Source organism: Entelurus aequoreus, linkage group LG04 (genome assembly GCF_033978785.1).
Source record: "Entelurus aequoreus isolate RoL-2023_Sb linkage group LG04, RoL_Eaeq_v1.1, whole genome shotgun sequence".
Lineage (NCBI taxonomy): Eukaryota > Metazoa > Chordata > Actinopteri > Syngnathiformes > Syngnathidae > Entelurus > Entelurus aequoreus.
Genome location: NC_084734.1, coordinates 88,804,887 through 88,831,338, shown reverse-complemented (window position 1 = coordinate 88,831,338; position 26,452 = coordinate 88,804,887). Strand labels below are relative to the sequence as shown.

General features: G+C 39.6%; 1 protein-coding gene across 1 annotated transcript in view; it reads right to left on the bottom strand.

The window, feature by feature from the left end:
- Positions 1 to 25,413, bottom strand: part of LOC133649133 (bifunctional heparan sulfate N-deacetylase/N-sulfotransferase 1-like) — a 186,422-nt gene extending 161,009 nt beyond the window's left edge. Inside the window, exon 1 of the mRNA XM_062045940.1 lies at positions 25,220 to 25,413. The gene's annotated coding sequence lies outside the window, so the exon portion shown is untranslated. The remainder of the gene's footprint in view (positions 1 to 25,219) is intronic.
- Between the last annotated feature and the right edge of the window lie 1,039 nt (positions 25,414 to 26,452).

Here is a 26,452-nt window from a genome sequence, read left to right as displayed (position 1 = left end):
TCAAGAGTGTTTTTATGCTGTACGGATATTCTGGCAGTTCATTATCATCGAATAATGAGCTCCAACTGGAACCTCTGAGAGACCTTGTGGAAATGTTCACTCTTCATTTTCATCAGAGTGGCACCCAGCCGTCATGACGGCACCGTAAACACACACGTCTCTCGTTAATATACAGCAAACGTGGCCTTTTCAGCGAGAACAGGTCACAGTCTGGCTCCTCTTTAGACAATAAAAGCATATGCAAGCAAAATATGAACTTTGCTCTATTTTTTGCTCCACCTACTGTGACCTACGAGACAACAAAATAAACATGCAGGAACCCCGCCGCCACCTCCACCTGTCTGCACTCCATGATCGCATTGGCAACACCAAACATCCCGCCAAATGATGTAAGTCTAACGATCAACAAGCTTGGCCATTCCCATAACATACAAGCTGTACACTAAGATATCAATTATTTGTACCACAGTACCGTATTTTTTGGACTATAAGGCGCACTTAAAGGCCTACTGAAATTAAATGTTTTTATTCAAACGGGGATAGCAGATCCATTCTATGTGTCATACTTGATCATTTCGCGATATTGCCATATTTTTGCTTGATTGATTGATTGATTGAGACTTTTATTAGTAGGTTGCACAGTGAAGTACATATTCCGTACAATTGACCACTAAATGGTAACACCCGAATAAGTTTTTCAACTTGCTTAAGTCGGGGTCCACTTAAATTGATTCATGATACAGATATATACTATCATATATACTATCATCATAATACAGTCATCACACAAGATAATCACATTGAATTATTTACATTATTTACAATCAGGGGTGTGGGGGGGGGGGGTATGGACATCAAGTAGTGGACATAGAGAGAGAGAGAGAGAAAGAGAGAGAGAGATCAGAAGGCATAAGAAAAAGAAAAAGTATCTGCATTTGATTGTTTACATTTGATTATTAGCAATCCGGGGAGGGTGTTAGTTTAGGGTTGTAGCTGCCTGGAGGTGAACTTTTATTGCGGTTTTGAAGGAGGATAGAGATGCCCTTTCTTTTATACCTGTTGGGAGCGCATTCCACATTGATGTGGCATAGAAAGAGAATGAGTTAAGACCTTTGTTAGTTCGGAATCTGGGTTTAACATGGTTAGTGGAGCTCCCCCTGGTGTTGTGGTTATGGCGGTCATTTACGTTAAGGAAGTAGTTTGACATGTACTTCGGTATCAGGGAGGTGTAGCGGATTTTATAGACTAGGCTCAGTGCAAGTTGTTTAACTCTGTCCTCCACCTTGAGCCAGCCCACTTTAGAGAAGTGGGTAGGCTGAAAGGATTTAGTAGAGAACAACGACGATAAAGATCGCAACTTTTGGTATCTGATAAAAAAAAGCCTTGCCTGTACCGGAAGTAGCGCGATGTCACCGGAGGAAAGACTTCTCACAATTCCCCGTTATTTACAATGGAGCGAGAGAGATTCGGACCGAGAAAGCGACGATTACCCCATTAATTTGAGCGAGGATGAAAGATTCGTGGATGAGGAACGTTAGAGTGAAAGACTAGAATGCAGTGCAAGACATATCTTTTTTCGCCCTGACCGTAACTTAAGTACAAGCTGGCTCATTGGATTCCACACTCTCTCCTTTTTCTATTGTGGATCACGGATTTGTATTTTAAACCACCTGGGATACTATATCCTCTTGAAAATGAGAGTCGAGAACGCAAAATGGACATTCACAGTGACTTTTATCTCCACGACAATACATCGGTGAAACACTTTAGCTACGGAGCTAACGTGATAGCATCGTGCTTAACTGCATATAGAAACAAAATAAATAAATCCCTGACTGGAAGGATAGACAGAATAACAATACTATTAAACCAGGGACATGTAAATACACGGTTAATGCTTTCCAGCCTGGCGAAGCTTAAAAATGCTGTTGCTAACGACGCCATTGAAGCTAACTTAGCAACCGGACCTCACAGAGCTATGCTAAAAACATTAGCTTTCCACCTACGCCAGCCAGCCCTCATCTGCTCATCAACACCCGTGCTCACCTGCGTTCCAGCGATCGACGGTGCGACGAAGGACTTCACCTGACCACAGATGCGGTCGGCGAGACGGAGGAAGTTAAGGTGAGTTCGGTGGCTAACGCGTCTGCTATCCATCTCTGTCTTCCTGGCTGTGTTGCTGTAGTCCGTCTCTAATACACCGATCCCACCTACAACTTTCTTCTTTGCAGTCTCCATTGTTCATTAAACAAATTGCAAGGCAAAAGATTCACCAACACAGATGTCCAGAATACTGTGAAATTTTGAAATGAAAACAGAGCTTTTTTGTATTGGATTCAATGGGGTAGGAATACTTCCGTTTATCTATTGACGTCTTGCGCATACGTCATCATACATAGACGCTTTCAACCGGAAGTTTAGCGGGAAATTTAAAATTGCAATTTATAAGTTAACCCGGCCGTATTGGCATGTGTTGCAATGTTAAGATTTCATCATTGATATATAAACTATCAGACTGCGTGGTTGCTAGTAGTGGCTTTCAGTAGGCCCTTAAAATCCTTTCATTTTCTCAAAAATCGACAGTGCGCCTTATAACCCGGCGCGCCTAATTTACGGCATAATTCTGGTTGTGCTTACCGACCTCAAAGCAATTTTATTTGGTACATGGAATAATGATAAGTGTGACCAGTAGATGGTAGTCACACATAAGAGATACATGTAGACTGCAATATGACGCCAGTAAACAACACCAAAACTTGAAATGTTCCATTGAAAATAAAGAACATTACACACTGCACTCAAAAATCTGTCAAAATGTTTTAGTATGACTTTGAAGCCGCGCCGCTTGATGGATTGTCGGCCCATTATGTCTACCGTAGTCAGAGATACAAGTATTACTATGGTGTGTCTACAAGGACCGCAAAAGGGCACCCATTAGCAGACATTATCTGGCGTTTTGTTTCACAATATTATGCAAAACCAACTTTTCTTACCTTCTGGTACCTGCTGATGTGTATTTGAGATCTGCATAAGTGCTGAAAATTTGCGCAAGTCCGCCACTGTAGTCGGTGCCGACGCTGTAGTCGATAAGCTTCTTCTTTTTCTCTACCTTCTTGTTATGGGACATTCACCCTCGGCTGTTGCCATTTCTAATATAAAGTAGTGTCAAATTCTAACTTCTATCTCGCTATGGAAGGGTTAAAAACTACCAGTGTAGTGAGTTTACATAATTCACCCACGGAACTTTAGTTATTAAGAGAGTTACGGTCGGTCGGTTTTCGGCGTTGTTGTTGCACTAGTGAGCCACGGATGAGGAGATGCTGCTCCGTTATTGATTGAAGTAAACTCTGAATGTCATTAAAACAGTTACCGGTAGCTCCATCTTTTGACACTTCTTCCACGCCGCTACAACAAAGATGACGGTGAGAAGACGCTGTCGAAGGTGAGCCACGTAAATAAGACCGCGCACAAAACGGCGCATCCTGAAGCGACTGTCAGAAAGCGGCTTGAAGATGGTCTCTAAAACAATCTATGCAACATTTTGACCAAAGAACCACCATTACATGTTATGTACACCACAAGATAGTGTTTTCCATTTCGAAAAAAAATCATAATATGACTCCTTTAATGCGCCGGTGCAACTTTAGTATTAAAAAAGACCTGAATAGACCCGCTCATCATCGGTGCGCCTTATAATCCGGTGCGCCCTATGGTCCAGAAAATACGGTTTTTGTTTAAAGGCCTACTGAAAGCCACTACTAGCGACCACGCAGTCTGATAGTTTATATATCAATGATGAAATCTTAACATTGCAACACATGCCAATACGGCCGGGTTAACTTATAAAGTGACATTTTAAATTTCCCGGGGAACTTCCGGTTCAAAACGCCTTTGGAGGATGATGTATGCGCGTGACGTCGCGAGGTCCACGCAAGTGTTTGGACCCTTTTGGACACAATACAAACAGCTCTGTTTTCGTCGACAAAATTCCACAGTATTCTGGACTTCTGTGTTGGTGAATCTTTTGCAATTTGTTTAATGAACAATGGAGACTGCAAAGAAGAACGTTGTAGGTGGGATCGGTGTATGCGGCTGGCTGTAGCAACACAACAAGGAGGACTTTGTTGGATACAAGACGCGCTAGCGGTGAACTCACCTTGACTTCCTAAGTCTCCGGGCCGCCGACCGCATCGTCGATCGCTGGAACGCAGGTGAGCACGGGTGTTGATGAGCAGATGAGGGCTGGCTGGCGTAGGTGGAGCGCTAATGTTTTTATCATAGCTCTGACGAGGTCCCGTTGTTAAGTTAGCGTCGTTAGCAACAGCATTGCAAGGCTTCGACAGGCGTCGAATACACATTAACTGTGTATTTACATGTCCAGTGTTTGGTTCGGTGTCTCCTGATAGTAGTATTGTTGATCTTCTGTCTATCCTTCCAGTCAGGGATTTATTTATTTTGTTTCTATCTGCATTTGAGACAGATGCTATCACGTTAGCTCATGCTAAAGAGCTTCGTCGATGTATTGTCGTGGAGATAAAAGTCACTGTCAATGTCCATTTCGCGTTCTCGACTCTCATTTTCAAGAGGATATAGTATCCCAGGTGGCTTAAAATACAAATCCGTGATCCACAATAGAAAAAGGAGAGAGTGTGAATTCCAATGAGCCAGCTTGTACCTAAGTTACGGTCAGAGCGAAAAAAGATATCTCTTGAACTGCATTCTAGTCTGTCACTCTAACGTTCCTCATCCACAAATCTTTCATCCTCGCTCAAATTAATGGGGTAATCGTCACTTTCTCGCTCCTAATATCTCTCGCTCCATTGTAAACAACGGGGAATTGTGAGCAGCACTACCGCTTGTGACGTCACGCTACTTCCGGTAGGGGCAAGGTTTTTTTTATCAGCGAGCAAAAGTTGCGAACTTTATCGTCGATTTTCTCTACTAAATCCTTTCAGCAAAAATATGGCAATATCGCGAAATTATCAAGTATGACACATAGAATGGATCTGCTATTCCCGTTTAAATAAAAAAAATTCATTTCAGTAGGCCTTTAAAGTATAAATTAAGAAAATACAAGGCTTTGTATGACTATGGACACGCACGCACAGACACATGCAGGGAAAGAGCCTTCTGGATGGTTAAGTGGAGATAGGAGAGGAAAGTAAATCTAATCATACCTGATGACTGATAGCACTTATGATGAGTACAGGGTTAGAATATCCTGCAGTGAAGTGGTGCGTTCTTAGTACTGCCGCTCTCCATCTTGGAAAAATGGGTTCATTACTAGGACAGAGCTCGCCGTGAGTGAGAGTCGCCCAGCACCGCTAGAGTCCGTCGGAACGGATGAGATGAAGTCCATTAATACCTGACCGCTTGTTTTTGACTACTTAATAAAACGGTACGCCTCTATACTGTGGTGTAAAAGGCTTTCAGGGGCGAACATAAGATTGAAAAGTGCACTAAAATGATCAAATAAGACTCATTGGTACATTGATAAAATAGAAGTCACAGCTGTTGATTTGTGCTAATAGCAACTTGGCAAACAAGTTTCTACATCTACAGCAACATCAAGTATACTGTGAAGTCCCCAAGGAAGCAAAATTAACTTTTTAATTGTATAATAAAATATGTGTCCTTAGAGTTTAATGCATACTTGCCAACCCTCCCGTTTTTAGCGGGAGACTCCCGGTATTCAGCGCCTCTCCCGATAACCTTACGGCAGAAATGTTCTCCCGACAAACTCCCAGTATCCAGCCGGAGCTAGAGGCCACGTCCCCTCCAGCTCAATGCGGACCTGAGTGGGGACAGCCTGTTCTCACGTCCGCTTTCCCACAATATAAACAGCTTGCCTGCCCAATGACGTCATAACATCTACGGCTTTTAGAGAGTAGAGTGCACAACTGCGCACACAACAAGGAGACGAAGCAGAAGAACGAGGAAGTTACAGACATGGCGACGGCGTCGACGAGCAAGATGAAGAAATACGCTTGCAAGTTCCAAAACGAATGGAAACAAGAATTTCAGTTCATCCAGGACAGTTCGAAGGGGAAGGGGTATGTAATTATGTTGCCTGTACATTTTGTAGAACAGACTTCTCCATTGAACACAGTGGCCGAGTCATGAACGGAGGAGAAGTTAAACAGGACAATACTGCCATCTACTGGATAGCCCTCGGAACACTGAAATTCAAGTATTTATATGTATACTAAAATAAATATATATACAGCTAGAATTCACTGAAAGTCAAGTATTTCATACATACATACATACACATATACAGGTATATACAGGTATATATATATATATTATATATATATATATATATATATATATATATATATATATATATATATATATATATATATATATATATATATATATATATATATATATATACACATATACATACATACATATGAAATACTTGAGTTGGTGAATTCTAGCTGTAAATATACTCCCCTATTAACCACGCCCTTAACCATGCCCCCGCCCCACCCCCGACTACGCCCCCCACCCCCCACCTCCCGGTATATAGTCTATTATTTACGTACTATCGGCTATAATGAGTTTGAAAAACATCTCAAATATAACAATATTAATTATTGCTTTATTTTGAAAAAAAATACATGTATCTAAATCACCTGTCAAAAGCATGTCAGCAGCTGTAATGAGAGAAAGTTAAAGACGAAAATATTTCATGCTAATTAATGCATTTCTTGTTTAAGCCAGTGTAAACTACCCTAAATCTTTTCACACTACTACCGACAATAATGTCTAACTTTACACCATATGAGTCTTTGAACCTCCGTTTGGACATTGCTGTGTGGAGTTTATCCCCGTGCGTGGAAGATGCTTTTATACCCAATCATGGCACCCACCTGTTCCCAATTAACCTGTTCACCTTTGGGACTTTCCAAATAAGTGTTTGATGAGCATTTCTCAACTTTCTCAGTCTTTTTTGCCACTTGTGCCAGCTTTTTTGAAACATGTTGCAGGCAGCACATTCCAAATGAGCTAATATTTGCAAAAAAAATAATGTTTTCCAGTTCGAACGTCAAGTATCTTGTCTTTGCAGTCTATTCATTTGAACATAGGTTGAACAGGATTTGCAAATGATTGTATTCTGTTTTTATTTACAATTTACACAACGTGCCAGCTTCACTGCTTTTGGCTTTTGTAGTTACGGCTGTTCACAGACCTGATGCCATCTCTCAAAGAAACACCAAAATGACATACACAATAACGTTTTATTTGTTTAAAGACCTACAAATGTCCTATAAATACTGTGATCAGCGCACTGTGTTCCTTGTTGCATGCCTTTTTGCAACGTTATTTTTTCATTTGTTTGCACTTTAGGATTGCCCTCTGTAATATGGCATATTTATTTTTAGTTAGCCCGTTGTCCTGGGTCAATTTGGTTTTACTATTCAGGATGTATTTTTATCATTCAGGCCATAATCGTGCAAGCCCTTTGGGAGCGGTAAGTTGTATTATTTTGTTTTCCTTCAGCATAAAGGCAAACCTAGCATGATGTTGCTGTTAAAATGTGACTGTAATGTTAGCACTAATGCAGTAATGCTGGTGTTGCTAACGTTACGTTGTTGAATGTCATACATGGCATCTATTACGTTGGAAAAGTGCAGAATTACAGTGTGTATGTAAAAAGTGGATTAAGTGCCCAATAGGGCATTGTGTCGCAGACAGGTATGGAGAAACAGCTCATTTATAGCATTAAAACTACACACACAAACCAATGATTTCCTAGTTGGGCTTCCAGAAAACACTTAATTCCAGTATCAAGGCTAGATTTTGGCCAATGCATCTCCATTACCGTGTTAATGGACCTCAATAACCATGTATCTCAAAGCATGTTCCATGAGTAAATTGTAGGGGTGGATCGGATGACAAAATCCACGGTTTGGATCTTATCACGGTTATTGGTCACGGTTTTCGATTCGGTTCATTAAACGGTAATACTGTAGCGCTTTTCTACCTTCAAGGTACCATGCCAACAAAGTGAGCGTGCCTGCAAACACACAATCAGGCATTTTATTTCAATTGGTTTGGTTTTTAACAGTAACAATACTTTCGGCGTAGTTGGGATAGTCATTAACAGAGAGATGTAAACAAAATATAACATTTGTGAAGGTTTTGAATCATCATGTTTCATGGAAATGTCAAATAATTAAGAAATGGGGACATGCAACTCATTTAAAGCCCTACTGAAATGAATTTTTTTTATTTAAACGGGGATAGCAGATCCATTCTATGTGTCATACTTAATCATTTCGCGATATTGCCATATTTTTGCTGAAAGGATTTAGTATGGAACAACGACGATAAAGTTCGCAACTTTTGGTCGCTGATAAAAAAAGCCTTGCCTATACCGGAAGTAGCGTGACGTCACAGGAGGAAGGATTCCTCACAATTCCCCGTTGTTTACAATGGAGCGAGAGAGATTCGGACCGAGAAAGCGACGATTACCCCATTAATTTGAGCGAGGATGAAAGATTCGTGGATGAGGAACGTTAGAGTGAAGGACTACAGAGGCATTGCAGGGTGTATCTTTTTTTGCTCTGACCGTCACATAAAAAGTGACTTTTATCTCCACGACAATACATCGTTGACGCACTTTAGCTACGGAGCTAACATAATAGAATCAGGCTCAAAAGCAGATAGAAACAAAATTTTAAAAAACCCTGACTGGAAGGATAGACAGAAGATCAACAATACTATTAAACCATGAACATGTAAATACACGGTTAATAATTTCCAGCTTGGCGAAGCTTAACAATTGAAGCTAACTACGGAGCGGCGGCGGGCGTTGTAGCTTTCGACGACACCCCGGCCGCCATCAGAGTCGGCAAGAAACATATATTTCCCCAAAGTTACGTACGTGACATGCACATAGCGACACACACGTACGGGCAAGCGATCAAATGTTTGGAAGCCAAAGCTGTACTCACGGTAGTGCGTCTTGTATCCAGCTCAAACACAACACAACCTCCTGATTGTGTTGCTGTAGTCCGCCGCTAATACACCGATCACACCTACAACTTTCTTCTTTGCAGTCTCCATTGTCCATTAAACAAATTGCAAAAGATTCACCAACACAGATGTCCAGAATACTGTGGAATTGTTCGACGAAAACAGAGCAGTTTGTATGGTGACACATTGGGTACGAATACTTCCGTTGCTGTCGTGACGTCACGCGCATACGTCATCATACATAGACGTTTCCAACCGGAAGTTTAGCGGGAAATTTAAAATGTCACTTTATAAGTTAACCCGGCCGTATTGGCATGTGTTGCAATGTTAAGATTTCATCATTGATATATAAACTATCAGACTGCGTGGTCGCTAGTAGTGGCTTTTGGTAGGCCTTTAAAAAAGTGAATATGCTAGTGTTTAGGGTAGTTTACCTTTTCTTTTAAATTGTTTGACAAATATGTAAAAAAATATAACCTTTCTGAAGGATTTAAATCAGGGCTGTCAAACTTACGGCCAGAGGGACAGATCAGGCCGGTGAACAGGTTATTTTTGGCCCGATGGATAAATGGTAAAAATGGGTTATACTTGTCGAGTGCTTTTCTACCTTCTAGGTACTCAAAGCGCTTTGACACTATTTCCACATTCACCCATTCACACACACATTCACACACACATTCACACACTGACGGCGGGAGCTGCCATGCGAGGCCCTAACCACGACCCATCAGGAGCAAGGGTGAAGTGTCTTGCTCAAAAACACAACGGACGTGAAGGTGATAGAAGGTGGGGATCGAACAAGGAACCCTCAGGTTGCTGGCATGGCCACTCTCCCAACTGCGCCAGGTCGTCCCCATGTGTACATTGTTCTTTTTAATACCCCAGAATTCCCCAATATTCCAATACCATTTCTTATCAGTTATTTCATGTATATTATGTATAATCCAGTAAACCTCATTCTGTACATTTTTGTCTTAGCTCTATATACAGTACTTGGCAACAACTTGACGTAAGGTTCTGTGCTGTTGAAACTTTGCGACAGGTGTTCATCCGTGAGACGACACCTATGCGCTGCTTTTAAATATAATAAACACGTTATTGCGCATCTAATATATCATATATATATCGATTGGCAGAGGTCTTATGTGCCAGTTATCTCAGGTCGTTATTTCTGCCTGAGAGAAAATGCGCATAACAGCTGGTGAATGTGTTTTTATGCGAACATTTTTTTCTTAAAACTTCAGACCTGTAAATGGACATTTTTTTAACACCGGTGTGGAGAAAATGTGCACTTTTAAAAATATACCTGTTGTTCATTCCTGCTTTAAAATTGTATTTTCCAAAAGTTTGAGAGCCAGTGAATACGTCCTGACTGGTGATTGGATGAGTGAAACAGCAAGGAAAGTATTGATTCATTGATTGATTGAAACTTTTATTAGTAGATTGCACAGTACAGTACATATTCCGTACAATTTACCACTAAATGGTACCACCCGAATAAGTTTTTCAACTTGTTTAAGTCGGGGTCCACGTTAATCAATTCATGGTAGAGTGAGACGGTTGCACTGTAGATGTTTTGGCGGGGTTTTCCGTTTTCATGAAGTGATTGTTGGTCGACTACCATCCTTTGACATCTGGGGAAAAGCTGACTGTGGCAGGACACCTCTGCCTCTGTTTCACTTTATGTTGCTGGTAAATAATATGGTTGTAGTAGTAGGCTAAAGTTAAATTATTTAGTATGCACTAATTAAAGGGGCAGAGCTTTAACAGACATTTTAGCTTTTATATTTTATAAGATATATTTTTTGTAAGAACCACAATTAATACATATATTTCAGTGAATAACTTATTGTTCAAATCTGTATATAAATATGTACATAAAGTGTTGTAATTATATTGTAAAAAGGATGGATGGATGGATGGACGTTTAAAACAAAACTGTTATTAATTAGTAAGTATACATTTTTTGAGCCTTTTTAGAGAAAATCATATCATTGTAGTAAATTATGCAAATTACTTGATGATGTCATACACAAAAGTTCAAATAAAAATGTGCACTTTCAATGCTGATGATGTGCATTTATTAGGAAAAAAGAATAGAAGGTTGTAGCAAGCAAAACATTTTGGGTATTTTCAATTATTTTTCCTAAAATATGCGTTGAGGCTATGAAGTGTGATTATTTGATTAATCGAACAAACTAATCAATAGATTACTTGAGTATTAAAATAATCGATAGCCGCAGCCCTTTAGGTGATCAATGTTTTTATTGGTTAATTGGTCCAGTAAAGGTTTGCATTAAAATTGTTCTACGGACTCTTTTCCAGTAATAATGACCTTTTGGAAGCTTTTCAGGTGGAATTCTTTCCCATTCTTGCTTGATGTACAGCTTAAGTTGTTCAACAGTCCGGGGGTCTCCCTTCTGCTATTTTAGGTGCCACACATTTTCAATGGGAGACAGGTCTGGACTACAGGCAGGCCAGTCTAGTACCCACACTATTTTACTACGAAGCCACGCTGTTGTAACACGTGGCTTGGCATTGTCTTGCTGAAATAAGCAGGGGCGTCCATGAAAAAGACGTTGCTTAGATTGGAACATATGTTGCTCCAAAACCTGCATGTACCTTTCAGCATTAATGGTGCCTTCACATATGTTTAAGTTACCCATGCCTTGGGCACTATTACACCCCCATACCATCACAGATGCTGGCTTTTGAACTTTGCACCTATAACAGTCCGGATGGTTCTTTTCCTCTTTGGTCCGTAGGACACGATGTCCACAGTTTCCAAAAACAATTTGTAATGTGGACTCGTCAGACCAAAGAACACTTTTCCACTTTGTATCAGTCCATCTTAGATAAGCTCGGGCCTAGCACAGCCGCCGGAGTTTCTGGGTGTTGTTGATAAACGGCTTTCGCTTTGCATAGTAGAGATTTAACTTGCACTTACAGACGTAGCGACGAACTGTAGTTACTGACAGTGGTTTTCTGAAGTGTTCCTGAGCCCGTGGTTCCTTAATGGGGAACCAAGGCAAAATGACCCAAACAAAGATCAGGGTGTTGGTTAATAATATGGTTAATAAGTTTTTGTTTCATATTGTCAGACATCACAACATTATTGTGATGATTTTGAAATACCAATACCAACAATATAATACCATACACCTCTATGAATTAGGCATACTAGCCCTGTGGCAAATAAAAAGTAGCAACCACAGTGAGATCCCAACCTTCTAGTAGACGTGGTCTTGTTTCCACTTAAACACTCACTCATCCATTTCACCGTTACAAGCTTGGAAATTTGCATGCACATTGCACGACTCGTTTTCTTTTTTTCGATTATAATATTTTTATGATCGTGAGAAGCCAAAATCAAAATCTGATTAATTGTCCAATCCCAGTGCAAAGGCAACCAGAGATGGTTGCATCGCAGCTTTTTGACATAGGTCTTATTTTCCCTAGCACTTACGGTCCAATCAGGATTCATCAGATGAAATGCGACACCCTCGTCACAGTTATTCACCGATACAGGAGCCTCTGGAATGTATCGGATTCCAGCCTTGGGGGGGTTGTGTACTTTAGAAACACGGACCCTACATTAGTCCATCTTCTTTTGGATCTAACTCCCATTCAGCTAAAACTCAACACAGGTCCATTCGATTTATGTTTTGTCTCACAATGTTTCCGCTGACATTTATGTCGCAGAGTACAAGATTGTTCAAACTCCACAGTTACGATCAACCCGTGGCCAATCTTTGCTCATGTTTTGCAAAAATTACTTTCCCCTCTTATGAAAAAACACATCTGATCCGCACTTTTGTTGTGTGCAACAATGGCAAAACCAGTCAAAACAATTGCATGAGGCCTGTAGTACTATTAAGAATCTATTAGACTTGCTGGCCTGCGTAATTCAGTCTAGGGAATTATGACAGTGGAAAATCATTTCCCTCAGCCGGGATACGAGGCCGCGGCTAATCGTTCAGTAATCTGATCTGCCTGCATACTGTAGCATTCAGCCGCATCGCTAGCCGGTCCAGCCAGCCGGTCACACATGTGCATACCCTCATTGCCTGCCAATAATCTGATAGGAGACTCGCATCGCTCAGACGCCACTATCCAGGTTTTTCGGAGGATTACAAATGGTATCAGATCACTTGCTAATACTTGTGTTGTGAGGTCTGAAATTGTATTTACACCAATATCAATTGTGATCATGCAGCATCCGCCAAAAACATAGTTTAGCTACCACCTGTCAGGTAAGGAGAATTACTTCAATTTATGCAACTTTAACTTTAATTGCTGTAATTTTATTGCATTTTTTTTATATCTCTTTAATTTAGGTAACCAGGGACTGCAGATGGAAATGAGCTATTTAGCTATAATCTGGTGCAGAACTAGGGCTGGGCGATATATCGAATATACTCGACATAATTTACAACTACGGACAAGAACGTTTTGGAGTGAGCAAAGGGAGAAGTGGAAAGAATCTACCACCGCCAGCTAAATCCAGGAGGCAGCAGGAGATCGACAGGCTTATCAGAGAGAGGAGGCAGATAAGAAAGCTATGGAAAAAAGCAGACGACGCTGAGAGGGAAGGTCTCATGCTACTCCAAGCAGACATCAAGAGCCGGCTAGCAACCTTGCGGAGAGCGGAAAACTTGAGGAAGCTTCGCAAGAAGAAAGAACACACAAGAACTCGTTTCTATAAAGACCCCTTCAAGTTTGTCAAAGACCTCTTCACAAAGGAAAAAAGCGGAACTTTGAAAACATCAAAGCAGGAACTGGAGCAACACCTGGAAAAGATTCACCACGACTCAAAAAGGCAGGAGCATATAGTCATCCCACCTGAAATCCCGCCAATTCAACCACCTGTATTCAACCTGGACACTAGCCCTCCGAAATGGAAAGAAGTAGAGAACACAGTCCGACGAGCAAGAGCAGCATCGGCTCCGGGACCTAACGGAGTACCATATAAGCTCTACAAGAACGCACCGGATGTACTACGCTTTCTGTGGAAACTCATGAGGGTAGTGTGGCAGAAGCAAGGAATACCCAAGGCTTGGCGAAGGGCTGGTGGTGTGCTAATACCTAAAGAAAAGGATGCATCGGAAATCAGCCAGTTCAGACCAATCTGTCTTCTCAATGTTGAGGGGAAAATCTTTTTCAGCGTGGTGTCTCAGAGGCTGTCCACATACCTGGTAAAGAACAAATACATTGATACATCTGTACAGAAAGCTGGAATTCCAGGATTCTCTGGCTGCCTAGAACATACAAGCATGATCTGGCATCAGATCCAAGCAGCCAAGAAGGATAAGAGAGATCTTCATGTAACCTTCCTCGACCTGGCCAATGCATTTGGCTCAGTTCCCCATGAACTTCTCTGGGAATCTTTTAGCTTCTTCCTTGTACCAGAACCCATCACCACACTGGTCAAGAACTACTTCCAAGACCTGCAGCTGTGCTTCACAACAGCCAACTTTACTACAACATGGCAGCGCTTGGAAGTAGGCATCATGGCAGGCTGCACAGTTTCACCCCTGATTTTCACAATGGCCATGGAAGTCATCATGAGGGCCTCAAGGTGGGTGGTGGGTGGTGAACGAACCAGGGCTGGGCTCCGTCTTCCACCTATCAGGGCTTACATGGACGACATGACAACACTAACCACTACTGCAGCATGCACTAAGCGTCTACTTGGAAAGCTGCAGGAGAACATCGAGTGGGCCCGAATGAAATTCAAGCCTAGTAAATCTCGAAGCATCTCCATAATCAAGGGGGTGCTGAGAGATACAAGGTTCTACATCGGCAAAGACCCTATTCCAACGGTGTCTGAGCAGCCTGTCAAAAGCCTGGGCAGATGGTACAATGCAAGCCTCAAGGACAAACAACAAATAGAACAACTAAGGCAAGAGATCGCGAAGAGCCTGGATAACATAGACAAGACTCTACTGCCAGGGAAACTGAAGCTTTGGTGCCTACAATTTGGACTCCTCCCCCGGACAATGTGGCCACTCACTGTGTATGAAGTTCCAGTAACCACTGTGGAGAAGATGGAGCGAACCATCACTTCATATGCAAAAAAGTGGCTTGGCATTCCACAATGTCTAAGTAACATCGGCCTCTACGGCAAAGGGATCCTGGAGCTACCTCTCACTAGTCTAACTGAGGAATACAAGTGTTCTAAAGTTAGACTCCAGATGACACTGAAGGACTCCAGAGACAAGACCATTAGTACTGTTGCACCGCCCCTAGTAACTGGGCGGAAGTGGACACCATCCGATGCGGTGCAGCAAGCTACAGCAGCCCTGAGGCACAGAGACATCGTGGGAAAGGTCCAACAGGGAAGAGGAGGCTTTGGCCTGACTGCAAGAGAACCATCCTGGAAAAATGCTACAACATCAGAGCGGAGGACGCTGGTGGTGGAGGAGGTGCGTCGCCAGGAGGAGGTCTTAAGGAGTGCGAAGGCTGTCTCTCTCGCCAAACAGGGGCAATGGATGCAGTGGGAAGGAGTGGAGAGGAGAAAGATAAGCTGGAAGGAGCTATGGCAGATGGAAGCAAGTAAAATCAGCTTTATCATCAGAGCAACGTATGATGTGCTCCCATCACCAAAGAATCTCCATCAGTGGTATGGCGAGGATCCAATCTGTGCCCTCTGCCCAACTCCAGCAACCCTCAGACACATCATGACAGGATGTAAGACGAGCCTAACGCAGGGGAGATACACCTGGCGACACAACCAGGTCCTCAAGAGCTTGGCATCAGCCCTGGAGAGTATGCGTGGTGCCGTCAACTCCTTGCCACCAAGAGTATCCAATCCCATGAAGACAACAATGTTTGTCCGAGAGGGCGGGAAAACACCCAAACAGCTTTCCACCAAACCAGAAGCAGGACACCTATACAGGGCCCGCGACTGGAAGATGCTGGCAGACATCGGCAAACAACTGGTTTTCCCACCTGAGATTGCTTCTACCAACCTCAGGCCAGACTTGGTGCTCTGGTCCCCTTCGGTGAAGACTGCTTACGTCATAGAGCTCACAGTCCCATGGGAGAACTCTGTGGAGGAGGCCTATGAACGTAAGAAGCTGCGCTACTCAGAGCTAGCAGAAGAAGCGAGGCAGCGTGGCTGGAACACCAAAGTCTATCCAGTTGAAGTGGGATGCAGAGGATTTGTGGCGTCGTCTACCATCAGACTGCTGAGGGAACTCGGCAGCCACGGTCAGGCCCTGCGGAGGACCACCAGAGCAGTCTCAGAGGCAGCCGAAAGAAGCAGCCAGTGGATTTGGCTCAAGCGGAAGGACCCCAGTTGGACCCCAAAAACAGCAGTATAACAGGGTGAATTTCAGGAACAGTTGAGCACGGGACACAAGCTGAGGACTGATCATCCTTCGGCGGGCCACCTTTGTGGAGGGTGTATAGTGTTTGAAGGCCGAAACACCCAATGATGCAAGGGCACACTACTGAAGATGTGTCGCTTGTCCAATTGTCCTGGAATTTAACCCTGACCAAGTCTCATATCCCATACAACTCACAAGAACACCCCACCCCCCACACCCCCACGTTGTCTGTCAACCACTCTCAACAACAAGGACATCTCGAGTGAGTACTCTCCACATTTGGCACAAGGGACTGTTCAACATCTCGTCCTGTGTTTTTTGATTCATGGGTTTGTCTCTGTGCGATATAGAAAATGACTATATCGTGATATTCGTGTATACGTTTTCACGCAGTTGCTTTTAGCTGCGGGCATTACACTGCAGGCGTTTCTCACTCTTTCTTGTCTCTCCTTCTCACAGAGAGCAGTGTTTCCCACACATTCATTTATTTGTGGCGGCCCGTCACGAAAGAACTACGTCCGCTACAAATAGATTTTTAAAAACATTTCTTTTTTTTTTCTTCTTTTTGTCCTGTCCAGCTTTTCAGGCAAATCATATAGTTGATGTAGATGCCCATATAGGCTGTTCACATTTACTTTACAAAAGAGAAGTGTAGGATACTTCTCTTGATGCCTTATTTGTATTTGACCACTACTGTTTTCTGTTTATTTGTTACTGACTGTGGCAGGACACCTCTGCCTCTGTTTCACTTTATGTTGCTGGTAAAAAAATATGGTTGTAGTAGTAGGCTAAAGTTAAATTATTTAGTATGCACTAATTAAAGGGGCAGAGCTTTAAGAGACATTTTAGCTTTTATATTTTATAAGATATATTTTTTGTAAGAACCACAATTAATAAATATATTTCAGTGAATAACTTATTGTTCAAATCTGTATATAAATATGTACATAAAGTGTTGTAATTATATTGTAAAATGGATGGATGAATGGACGTTTAAAACAAAACTGTTATTATTAATTAGTAAGTATACATTTTTTTTAGCCTTTTTAGTGAAAATCATATCATTGTAGTAATATATGCAAATTACTCGATTTCATGATGACCACGCTCATAGCCACGCCCCCACCGCCACAGGTATCTTGGCAGTTTCTGGGAAACACTGGAGAGATAAAACAAGTGCATCTTCTTACATACGTCACATACGTATACGCTCTTGCGGAGCAGAGAGGTAGCAGCATGGGTAACGTTAGCTGTGGTGCGAGTGGTAATACGAGAGAAAGAAAGTGTGAATCTGGTAACAAATGAAGGAAGAATTAATTCCCAAGAAAAACAGCACGGGGTCCATCGTCTGGCGGTGGTTTGGCTTAAAGCGGGAAGATGTTGAACAGACAACCGCAATATGTCAAGTATGCGGCAAAAGTGTTTCTACAAAAAGTAGCAGCTCTACTAATGTGTAGTATTTGAAAAGTCACCCGCTAGAGAATGAAGAGTGCTTGAAACTCTGCATGTCAACATCTCCGTTCGGTGCCACACCAACAAAATGCAGAGGCAACCATTTCCACATCAACACTGTATAATAAAACTAGTCAACAACAGAAGGAGATAATGTCTGCAGGAACCTACCACAGTGAAGGACGAACACTATTTGATGTCCTATTATGCAGCTCATTTTTATTTGACACTTATTGAAATATCTTGTGTGACATCATGCACAAAAGTGCACTTTATTTGTTTTAAACTATTGTAGTGGCGATATGTACAAAAAGTGCACTTTAATTTAGTGTTGTTTTGATATGTCATCTTAGTGACATCATGCACAAAAGTGCACTTCTAGCTTGTTTTAAAATGTCTCTGACAATCTTGCACTTTCTGTTTTGGAAATGACATGAATGTTTGTGCCACTGCTTAATAACTGTTTAATAAATACACTTTTGGTCAATTGACTTAGTTGTGGTTTCCCTCTCTGCATGAAAGTTTAAAATGAGCATATATTAATGCAGTATGAACAAGAATGTTTTAATGTAGACATATAGAATCATCATATGGGTGTGATTATAAGAATCAAGTGTTAATTCAAGGCTAAGGCAAAATATCGAGATATATATTGTGTATAGTGGCATGGCATAAAAATATTGAGATATTAATAAAAGGCCATATCGCCCAGTCCTATGCAGAACATACAGTATCTATCTGTCTTTGAGCTTAATATTTATGTGCACTGTCCTTTCAAATAAAGACTAAACAAACAAAAACTTCACATGTGTGCAATTTCCCTTCTGTCCATGCAAGTGTCACACCATTTGTGTCAGACTGATCAAATCCCAATGGAAGATTGAATTATCCTGTAAAGCCCTAACAACATGAATGCGTACCAAAAGGAGACATAGTGAGATACAAAGCACTGTTTATACCTAGTGGAGAGCGTTTGGGGGGTGTATTCCAATATGAGTATTGGAAAAATGCCTGGCTTCGGCCCCCCCTTTAATGAGGTCTGCCCTAAACATACACAGCGCTGCAACAAGGGGCGATGACATGGAAAAATACAGAGGCTGTTTTAGGCACTGCAGCTTACTTAATATAGGAGAAGGGACAGTGGCGGCAGGGTAATTCAATTCACTCCCTCTTCCAGGAAAATGGAAAAGTCACAACAGCACCGGCATCTTCTTTTTTTTTTTTTACATTCAAACACACAACGGTAATCACGTCTGATACTGTTGATGACCCAAATGTTTTTTTGGTCTCTCAGTATTTGATCTGTCATACATTGTCGTCCTTTTGTATAATTTTTACAAAGCTCTACGTGCCGGCACTGTGAGTGAGAAGTATCAGCATTTCACAGGCGTATAGGAGTTAAGAGATGCAGATAAACACGATCAAATGGCTGTGGCAGCCTTCATCGAGCGGACGCGCGAGATCACAGCGTGTTTGGCAGCCATTGGGAGCAGTCAGATGGAGTGTTAGAACAACCATGCGGATATTTGGCATGGACAATTTCTGTTTTTTTAAATTGAATTTGCCAACAATAATTTTGACAAAAAACGACAGCTTTTATTTGAAAAATTTGCTAAAGCCGTCAAAGATGTACAGACCTGCAACGTTTACGTTTTGTGTGCAGCAGCAGCAGCAGCAGAGGAACGATGGAGGGAAAGTCCTTAGGACTTTAACAAGCAAACACGGCCAGAGTGTGAGTCACTCCTCCTCTGCAATCACATAGGTGCACGCATGCACACCCAGAGGCAAGGGATTTTAGGCAGGTCTGGACTGCCCCTTTTGCCTTCTGTGTGGAGTGTAATGTTTATAATAGTTGATTATAGGCAGCTCCTGTTGTGGAGGTTGCAAGCGAGCACTAACCTCAGAACATTAAGAGCAACAAAATCAGGCTTGATATTGTTTACACAGTAGAAAAAAACCTTATGTGGTGGTGGGTTATACATCACTCACTATAAGACGTGTGGATAGATAGATAGATAGATAGATAGATAGATAGATAGATAGATAGATAGATAGATAGATAGATAGATAGATAGATAGATAGATAGATAGATAGATAGATAGATAGATAGATAGATAGATAGATAGATAGATCGATAGATCGATAGATCGATAGATCGATAGATAGATAGATAGATAGATAGATAGAATCCCCTGAAGAGCAGGGAAAACTGCGAAACAGGCTTGTGAGGATGAAATACCCTCTGTGTTTTTTCCTGACCGAACGTATATTCCGCTCTACCTATAACAGATAAACCACAGAAACCTTGACTATAGCTAGATAGATAGATAGATACATAGATACATAGATAGATAGATAGATAGATAGATAGATAGATAGATAGATAGATAGATAGATAGATAGATAGATAGATAGATAGATAGATAGATAGATAGATAGATAGATAGATAGATATAACAAAAACACAATTTTTCCATAACAAATCAGTAAATTACATCAGCCACAAACATGTTTTCTATAAACTTAGAACAACATAACAACATAACAAGCTTGTTTTCAGCACAAACAGAACACAGAATCCCCTTCAGTCCCCCCAAAATAATACATGTCCGTCAATTATCCATCATACTATAAAAAGGAAATTCCACTTGTATCCGGGCTTTCACAAAATCCTTATGCTAGGTTCACACCAACGGCGCTTTGACGGCGCTTTAAAGCGGCATGCAAAGCGGCGTTAAAGCGTAACAAAGCCTGATTAAAGCGTGAGGGTTGTAATGGATCGTGGGAAAGCTTGTAGCGAAGCGGGACATGCGCCAAAAAATTTTAAACGGTTTAAAAAAATTCGGCGCTCTGTCAAGGATGGAATAAAGCGCCGAGAGCGTATCAAAGCCTGACAAAGCTCAGCAAAGCTTGACTCAAAGCGTAGGAAAGCTTAACAGATCTTGGTTCAAAGCGCGGACCCCAGTCTACAACTACAAATAGGAAGTGACTGTGATATTGACTAGTGACATTGAATATAAAAAATAAAAGAAATGCCTTTTATTATTGTCAACTAGCATAAGAAATGAAAGATAGATATTTATTAAGATGACAAAGAAATTAAGATATAAAATATAATAAATAATAAACATAATATAACGGGAAAAAAAAGAGAAATTGAAAAAATAAATGAATATAAAACATAATCAATAATAAATAATAAACATAATATAACGAAAAAAGAAGAGAAATTGAACAAATGAATATAAAACATAATAAATAATAAACATAATAACGAAAAAAGAAGAGAAATTGAAAAAATTTATGAATACAAAACATTATAAATAATAAACATAATATAATGAAAAAAGAAGAGAAATTGAATGAATATAAAACCTAATATATAATAAACATAATATAACGAAAAAAGAAGAGGAATTGAAAAAATAAATGAATATAAAACATAATAAATAATAAACATAATATAACGAGAAAAAAAGAGAAATTGAAAAAACAAATGAATATAAAACATAATAAATAATAAACATAATATAATGAAAAAAGAAGAGAAATTGAAAAAATAAATGAATATAAAACATAATAAATAATAAATATTAAACATAATAACGGAAAAAAAAGAGAAATTGAAAAAATAAATGAATATAAAAAATGTGTGGAAAACAGTATACTGAGTTTTTCACTTTTTTTTTACTTATTTGTTTATCATATTTCTCTTTTTTATTACATTATGTGTTTTATCCTGTATATAATAAAACAAAAAGAGAAATCAAATAAATAGATAAATCTAAAAAAATGTGGGGAAAACTTAGTATACTGAGTTTTTCACTTTTTTTTTTACTTATTTGTTTATCATATTTCTCTTTTTTATTATATTATGTGTGCGCACGCAATTTATTCATCAAATTCGCAAAATAATTATCACAGCATCTTCCAAATTGCACATAATTACATAACAATATCACATTTCAAAGTCATTATTGCAAATTAATGTTCATAACGTTCATGACACATTAATTCCAATGCACAACAGAGCTTGATAATCGTGTCAGAGCCTGATTTAAAGCGTCAGGATCGCATCAAAGCATAATAAAGTTCAATAAAGCGTAATAAAACGTATCAAAGCGTGATTTAAAGCATATCAAAGCGGGATCAAAGCAGCATCAAATCGTGAGGAACGGTAATTCGTCCCCCCAAAGCGGCAACTAATTCGTATCAGAGCGTATCAAAGCATAACATTACTTCGGAGATCGGGATATTCGTGGAAAAATTGACAAAAATGACGGCGCTTTGCTCGCCGCTTCAAAGCGCGGCAAGCGCCGTTGGTGTGAACCAGGCATTAACTGTTTTTGATCACATCGGGGTTGCTACCCTTTACCATTTGCGTCTTCCTTGCGATCCAAATTGCCAATTTGGCCGCCCCGAATTAAAAAGTTGACCAGAAGGGGTGTATTTTGGCCCAAAAAAAAACAATTGCAGAGCAAAATAGCACACCTAGTCCCTGGAACCATTACATTCCTCCAGGTAATTCCAAAATAGTATTGTGCACCAATAGATAGATATTTATAATAATAACAAGTACAGTTATTCCTGCAGCTAAATCCAAAATGGTCTTGTGCACAAACAGATATATAATTATATTAATTTTTTTTAAAAACCATAATTATTACTACTGGCAAGACCAAAACAGTCTGGTACACTTACAGATAGATATCTCATTAAAATTAATAAAAACTACAATTATTCCTGCAGCTAAATCCAAAACAGCATCATGCACCAATAGACAGATATTTATATTAATAAAAACAACTAATTATTCCAGCAGGCAATTCCAAAACAGCCTCGTGCACAAATAGATAGATGTTTATATTAATTTTAAAAACAAACTGTAATTATTACTACAGGCAAGACCAAGTCTGGTGCACTAACAGATAGATATCTCATTATCCACCCATCCATCCATTTACTACCGCTTGTCCCTCCAGGATTAATACAAAACAAAACTATTCATGCATGTAATTCCAGAATACTCTTGTGTATTGACAGATAGATATCTAATTATATTAACAAAACTACCATTACTATAGAATAGAATAGAAGGCTTTGTCATCAAACATTCACACACATCATTACTGCAGGTAGTTCCAAAACAGTCTGGTGTACCCATAGATAGCTATATCTCAATATATTAATAAAACATGTTTCTTTTCCTGCAGGTAACTCCAAAACAGTCTGGTGCACTCATAGATAGATATATCTCATTATATTCATTTTTTTTCCCCCTGCAGGCAACTCCAAAACAGTCTAGTGCACCCATAGATAGATATATCTCATAATATTAATTAAAAAAAATGTTTTTCCTGCAGGTAACTCCAAAACATTCTGGTGCATCCATAGACAGATATATCTCATTATATTAATTTATTTTCCTGCAGGTTGCTCCAAAGCAGTCTAGTGCACCCATAGATAGTAATGGCGGTATAGCTCGGTTGGTAGAGTGGCCGTGCCAGAAACTTGAGGGTTCCAGGTTCGATCCCCGCTTCCGCCATCCTAGTCACTGCCGTTGTGTCCTTGGGCAAGACACTTTACCCACATGCTCCCAGTGCCACCCACATTGGTTTAAATGTAACTTAGATATTGGGTTTCACTATGTAAAGCGCTTTGAGTCACTAAAGAAAAGCGCTATATAAATATAATTCACTTCACTTCATATCTCATTATATTAATAAAAACAACTTGTTTTTTCCTGCAGGTAGTTCCAAAACAGCCTGGTGCACCCATAGATAGATAGATATCTCATATACATACATATTTTTGTTTTTATTCCTGGAGGTAACTCCAAAACAGTCTGGTGCACCCATACAAAGATAGATACCTCATTATATTAATAATAATAATAATACAAATTCCTGCAGGTAATATATATATATATATATATATATATATATATATATATATATATATATATATATATATATATATATATATATATATATATACATATATATAAAAACATTTTTAAAAGCCTCTGCGCATGCGCATAGCATAGATCCAACGAATCGATGACAAAATTAATCGGCAACTATTTTTATATTTGATTTTAATCGATTTAATCGATTAGTTGTTGCAGCCCTAATACATATATACACATATATATATATACATATATACACATATATATATATATATATATATATATATATATATATATATATATATATATATATATATATATATATATATATATATATAAATATATATATATATATTGGATCTATGCTATGCGCATGCGCAGAGGCTTTTAAAAAATTTTTATTTTTTTTAAATAAACCTTTATTTATAAACTGCAACATGTACAAACAGCTGAGAAACAATGATCAAAATAAGTATGGTGCCAGTATGCTGTTTTTTTTCCCAATAAAATACTGGAAAGGATAGAAATGTAGTTTGTCTCTTTTATCCGATTATTAATCGAAGTAATAATCGACAGATTAATCGATTATCAAATTAATCGTTAGTTGCAGCCCTAATATATATACTACTATACTGTATATATATATATACATATACATACATATATGTATGTATAAACATGTATACGTATATATATACAGTATATATATACACATGCATAAACATGTATATACATATACTGTATATATATACATGTATATATATATATACATACATACATAAACACATATATATATATATATATATATATATATATATATATATATATATATACATACATATATATACATACATATATACATACATATATATACATACATATACATACATACATACATACATACATATATACATACATACACACATATATATATATATATATATATATATATATATATATATATATATATATATATATATATATATATATATATATATATATACTTTTAACATGTACATACCGGCTTCTTTTGGGGGTTGTTTTTTTTCTTCATTTGCACCCAAACAGCGTTGGTGCGTGATATCAAGACACCCAATACACGGTGACATTTGTAGGTCAGCAGCGACCCTTTATTAGGCTAACTTACCGCAAGCGGCCGTGCACTAAACCGCAGCAGGAGACCCAAAGTTGGATAAATAAGTTATCTCCGCAGCAGGATAAGCAACATTAGGCGATAAAAACAAGGCTAAGTCCCGCTATGTGACCACAGAGCAGCGCTTATCTGCGCCCGAACTCGGGACGAATACGGCTAGCACAGCGCGGGAATGGACTAGCAAGACCCCGCTCGATCACCGAGGCTTCGTGTTTTCCCAGCCCGGGGACGGAGCTCCTGGAGGCCGAGGGCTGGCCTCGCTTTCCGCCTGCGCCAGCAACACTGCTAGCCTAGCCTGGGAGGGCGAGCGAGCGAGCGAGCGGCGGGGGCGAACATGTGCGGAAAACACAGCGACGGAGGTGCTCGGCGTCGATGTAACTCACCTTCTTTTACAGCCACACCAGCTCGCCGGGGTGCTTGTTGTTCTTCCCGACTATGTAGCGGGGGTTAGTCTCGGCTCGCCGCGGTGATGTGGAAGCTGCACGGCGGCTGGGAGAAGTCGGGAAATGTGAGAATACTCCCTCTCTCTTTCTGCAGCTCTGTGCACCCGCACTGGCCCACAACTGTCCATAGGGGGCGCCGGAGAGGCGTGTTTTCTTGCACACATGGACGGGTGTACGTTTAAATACATTATAATACAAGCAGGGCCGTGGCATAACGTTTAAATACATTATAATACAAGCAGGGCCGTGGCATAACGTTTAAATACATTATAATACAAGCAGGGCCGTGGCATAACGTTTAAATACATTATAATACAAGCAGGGCCGTGGCATAACGTTTAAATACATTATAATACAAGCAGGGCCGTGGCATAATGCTAAGGGCGCCGTCCATCAGGGGGCGCCACGCCAGTGCCACAAATGTTGGAGGGGAAAAATAAAAAAATTGCTACTATTATTTCTAAATACATAAAATAATCCCACGTTAATTAAAATGCAAAGTGAAGCCTATTTAATAGAAATATTATTTGTTACAACTAGGGATGTCCGATAATGGCTTTTTGCCGATATGCCGATATTGTCCAACTCTTTAATTACCGATACCGATATCAACCGATACCGATATCAACCGATATATACAGTCGTGGAATTAACACATTATTATGCCTAATTTGGACAACCAGGTATGGTGAAGATAAGGTACTTTTTAAAAAAAATGAATCAAATAAAATAAGATAAATAAATTAAAAACATTTTCTTGAATAAAAAAAGAATGTAAAACAATATAAAAACAGTTACATAGAAATTAGTAATTAATGAACATTTGTAAAATTAACTGTTAAAGCTTAGTATTATTAGTGGACCAGCAGCACGCACAATCATGTGTGCTTACGGACTGTATCCCTTGCAGACTGTATTGATATATATTGATATATAATGTAGGAAGCAGAATATTAATAACAGAAAGAAACAACCCTTTTGTGTGAATGAGTGTAAATGGGGGAGGGAGGTTTTTTGGGTTGGTGCACTAATTGTAAGTGTATCTTGTGTTTTTTATGTTGATTTAATAAAAAAAATAAAAAAAATAAAAAATAAAAAAAAAACGATACTGATAATAAAAAAAACGATACCGATAGTTTCCGATATTACATTTTAACGCATTTATCGGCCGAT